We start from the raw sequence: 5000 nt of genomic DNA on the forward strand, positions 1-5000 counted from the left end.
TATTGCTCAATCTCGTGCGGCTAGAAGCCGCCTGTCCCTCTAAGAAGAAAAGTAATCGCTGACAGCACGAAGGATGTCACGCGACTAGTTAGCAGGCTAGAGTCTCGTTCGTTATCGGAATTAACCAGACAAATCGCTCCACCAACTAAGAACGGCCATGCACCACCACCCACCGAATCAAGAAAGAGCTATCAATCTGTCAATCCTTCCGGTGTCCGGGCCTGGTGAGGTTTCCCGTGTTGAGTCAAATTAAGCCGCAGGCTCCACTCCTGGTGGTGCCCTTCCGTCAATTCCTTTAAGTTTCAGCTTTGCAACCATACTTCCCCCGGAACCCAAAAGCTTTGGTTTCCCGGAGGCTGCCCGCCGAGTCATCGGAGGAACTGCGGCGGATCGCTGGCTGGCATCGTTTATGGTTAGAACTAGGGCGGTATCTGATCGCCTTCGAACCTCTAACTTTCGTTCTTGATTAATGAAAACATACTTGGCAAATGCTTTCGCTTCTGTTCGTCTTGCGACGATCCAAGAATTTCACCTCTAACGTCGCAATACGAATGCCCCCGCCTGTCCCTATTAATCATTACCTCGGGTTCCGAAAACCAACAAAATAGAACCGAGGTCCTATTCCATTATTCCATGCACACAGTATTCAGGCGGGCTTGCCTGCTTTAAGCACTCTAATTTGTTCAAAGTAAACGTGCCGGCCCACCCAGACACTCAATAAAGAGCACCTTGGTAGGATTTCAACGGGGTCCGCCTCGGGACGCACGAACACGCACGAGGCGGTCGCACGCCTTCGGCTCGCCCCACCGGCAGGACGTCCCACGATACATGCCAGTTAAACACCGACGGGCGGTGAACCAACAGCGTGGGACACAAATCCAACTACGAGCTTTTTAACCGCAACAACTTTAATATACGCTATTGGAGCTGGAATTACCGCGGCTGCTGGCACCAGACTTGCCCTCCAATAGATACTCGTTAAAGGATTTAAAGTGTACTCATTCCGATTACGGGGCCTCGGATGAGTCCCGTATCGTTATTTTTCGTCACTACCTCCCCGTGCCGGGAGTGGGTAATTTGCGCGCCTGCTGCCTTCCTTGGATGTGGTAGCCGTTTCTCAGGCTCCCTCTCCGGAATCGAACCCTGATTCCCCGTTACCCGTTACAACCATGGTAGGCGCAGAACCTACCATCGACAGTTGATAAGGCAGACATTTGAAAGATGCGTCGCCGGTACGAGGACCGTGCGATCAGCCCAAAGTTATTCAGAGTCACCAAGGCAAACGGACCGGACGAGCCGACCGATTGGTTTTGATCTAATAAAAGCGTCCCTTCCATCTCTGGTCGGGACTCTGTTTGCATGTATTAGCTCTAGAATTACCACAGTTATCCAAGTAACGTGGGTACGATCTAAGGAACCATAACTGATTTAATGAGCCATTCGCGGTTTCACCTTAATGCGGCTTGTACTGAGACATGCATGGCTTAATCTTTGAGACAAGCATATGACTACTGGCAGGATCAACCAGGGAGCTGCGTCAACTAGAGCTGAGCAGCCGGCCGCCCGGGAGTGTGTCCCGGGGGCCCGCGCGAACACGCAAGCGTCCGCTCAATTATTCTGCAAACAGGAGGAGGCTGAGCTCCCCTGCACAATACACCTCGAAACCCTCTCAGGTCCCGGCGGCGCGCAGCGCCGTCCTAAGTACTTGGTCGGGTTCGAGAGAGGCGCAATCGCCCGGAGTTAGGCGAGTAGACGCTTTAGGTGCGACCACCCGTGCTCCCAACTGAGCTTGCCGCTGCCGACAGAGGCCCGGGAGCGTGCTGTCGTGGCATTGCCGGCGGGAGACAACACGCGCCACCTACGGTGACCGGCAGCTCCAACGCCAGCGCCACAGAAGGGCAAAGGCCCCACGTGGGTGCCGAAGCGAACTCTCCCAGCACAGCGCACGTGCCAACACGTCTGCACAACTGCGATACAAACCACCAGCGAGAACCGCTGGGGCGACCGAGCAGCAGACGGCGTCGCGGCGCCGAGTGCCGGGCGGCGGCGCATCCTCAACGCACACAGTCCTCAATCGGACCAGCACACTGCAGATGTCCACCGCGCTTCGCACCGGGCCGGCGAGGACCCACTTTGGCTGCACGGCGCCGCGCGCAGGGTGCCCCGGCGCGCAGCTGCGCCGCCTGCCGCGTCCGTCGGCCGGCGCGCCTGCCACTGGGCGCCCCCACCAGCCGGCTGTAGCGCGTGCGCCCACGCACCGCGCGGCCAGCACGCCGGGCGGCCCCCCCCTCACCGGCCGGGGACAGTCCCACCCACCCACAGCCGCGTATCGCTTCACACCCAGATCCACATTCACGTTCATTGGTGTGGTGGGTATCGCTGACACAACCGCGTCATAGCTGTACCGATCGTTGCCCTCACAGATGTACCTCCAGCAAGATCAACCGCACCACAACGGGTTACCAGTTGTTCATTTGCGTAACGTCACCAGTAAACGTACACGTCCACGTCCATCCCCGTTTGCAAAGTCAACTATTATTGCATGCCTGCCTGTCAGGTGTCAAGACACACTACATCCGCTCACATCCACGCAACAAAATGTGCCCGACTAGAGGGCACGTGGAAGGTGCCCCCGTACGTATGCGATGTCCATTGCGCGACGAACTGTCAACCGGCCTCTGTAGCATGTCGCAGATGTGGAACGCGGGACACCGTGCTATCACATTGTGTGAGAAGAGACTACTATGTCTGCATACACGCGCCACTACATGAACAGACGGCTCATGCTGATCGCCATCCACTGCGTCCATTACTCCCACACGTCTCTATGGCGTACCACACTGCAATACAGCTGTTATGGGGAGATGACACGTAGCTGTGTACACAACATTCTGAGCGGGTTGCGGTTGGACAACAATACATTAATGTAACGTGTCATATGCCATTTACAGAGCAGGTTAAGGCACAACGTGGGTTAGGTTAAGGCACAACGTGGGTTATGTTAAGGCACAACGTGGGTTATGTTAAGGCACAACGTGGGTTAGGTTAAGGCACAACGTGGGTTAGGTTAAGGCACAACGTGGGGTAGATTGCGGCACAACTTGGGGTAGATTGCGGCACAACTTGGGGTAGATTGCGGCACAACTTGGGGTAGATTGCGGCACAACTTGGGGTAGATTGCGGCACAACTTGGGGTAGATTGCGGCACAACTTGGGGTAGATTGCGGTACAACTTGGGGTAGATTGCGGTACAACTTGGGGTAGATTGCGGTACAACTTGGGGTAGATTGCGGTACAACTTGGGGTAGATTGCGGTACAACTTGGGGTAGATTGCGGTACAACTTGGGGTAGATTGCGGTACAACTTGGGGTAGATTGCGGTACAACTTGGGGTAGATTGCGGTACAACTTGGGGTAGATTGCGGTACAACTTGGGGTAGATTGCGGTACAACTTGGGGTAGATTGCGGTACAAATTGCATTACATTGCGGTGCAAATTGCGTTACATTGCGGTGCAAATTGCGTTAGGTTAAGGTGCAACACAGGTTAGGTTAAGGTGCAACACAGGTTAGGTTAAGGTGCAACACAGGTTAGGTTAAGGTGCAACAGAGGTTAGGTTAAGGCGACATAGGTTAGGTTAAGGTGCAAGATGGGTTAGGTTAAGGTGACATAGGTTAGGTTAAGGTGACATAGGTTAGGTTAAGGTGACATAGGTTAGGTTAAGGTGACATAGGTTAGGTTAAGGTGACATAGGTTAGGTTAAGGTGACATAGGTTAGGTTAAGGTGACATAGGTTAGGTTAAGGTACAAACTGGGTTGTGTTTTGGTACACATTGCGTTGTAGTACAGTACACGTTAGGTTTGGGTACGGTACACATTGTGGTATGGGATGGCGTGTTGGTGGGGGGGGGGGGGGGGGGGGCGGGGCGAGGTTCGTTCATATTGACCGTAGGAAGTGGATGCCCGAGGCAGCGTCAGTGTGTCAAAGGAGGTATGTCACGTTGGGATGCGCTTTTCGGTAGTGAGAGGGGGCGCGCCGTGTCCGAGGTTGCGGCAGACCTGTGTGTTTCATTCCTGCCAGTGTGTTTGTTCTGTAAGACGAGGCAGTGTGGTGATGTTGGGTGCACCCCTGTGTGGGACATGTGTGGGTGTTGGTGGCTTATCTGAGCAATTGTGGTTGTCGGACGAGTGGGATATTCTGTTTTATGATTGGACCTCGTGGCCTGGTTATCATAGTCTGGTTGGTGTACTGTGGCGGATAGGATGCACCGGACGTTGGTCCATGGTGGTGCTTAATTATTGCATCTGTGTCTGTTACAGGCAGAGAGTAGTGTGTGATAGAGTGTGTGGGTGACGTGTGGTTCCTTTTGTTTGCACAGACGTTCAGCATGTATAGGGGCATTTGCGTATTTGATCTATCTATGTGGGCCTGCATAGTTTACTGAGCAGTGCTGCGAGGTGACTGAACTACGAGCGACGTACTCATTTACAGCGGAATGGTTGCCTTCTACCAAAGATGGCGTATCGACTCTACGACAGCGTTGGCACCGCAGGAAGCGGTGTCGTAAAATGGCCCCCACACCGTCATCGTTGTGCGGGGTAGTGACCGTCTATATTGTGAGAGGAGTCCTGTTTGCCACTGGGCGTGGGGTCTCGCGTCCTGCGGTTCAGTGCCCCCAGGGAAGCGCGCGGACGTGGTGCTGCTGCTGCTGTAGCAAGCGAGCTACTTAGAGCATGTATAGGGACAGCGGGAATATGGCATATTGGATATAACTCTTCATGAAACGCATGATATAGGGGTGGATTGCACGTTACGAGTGCGGGAAGAGTCCGCCGTTCATCCGCTGGAGTTGCGATTTGGGCGGTTGGGGTGGGGCACTTGCGGGTGCGGGTGCGAGTGGAGTGGAGCGGAGCGATGATCGGTCGACGACTTCGTGCGGCGCAGGCACTGGCGTTGGGGCTCCTGTGGTGGACAGATGATGCAGGCTTTGTGGGTGGCG

General features: G+C 54.6%; 1 non-coding gene across 1 annotated transcript in view; it reads right to left on the reverse strand.

Moving 5' to 3' along the window:
* The window catches only part of LOC126128541 (small subunit ribosomal RNA), a 1909-nt gene extending 378 nt beyond the window's left edge, over window positions 1-1531 (reverse strand). The window contains exon 1 of the ribosomal RNA XR_007527097.1: window positions 1-1531. This exon is cut by the window's left edge and continues 378 nt beyond it. This is a non-coding gene — a ribosomal RNA (small subunit ribosomal RNA).
* Between the last annotated feature and the right edge of the window lie 3469 nt (window positions 1532-5000).

This window comes from Schistocerca cancellata, unplaced genomic scaffold (genome assembly GCF_023864275.1).
Source record: "Schistocerca cancellata isolate TAMUIC-IGC-003103 unplaced genomic scaffold, iqSchCanc2.1 HiC_scaffold_512, whole genome shotgun sequence".
NCBI lineage: Eukaryota > Metazoa > Arthropoda > Insecta > Orthoptera > Acrididae > Schistocerca > Schistocerca cancellata.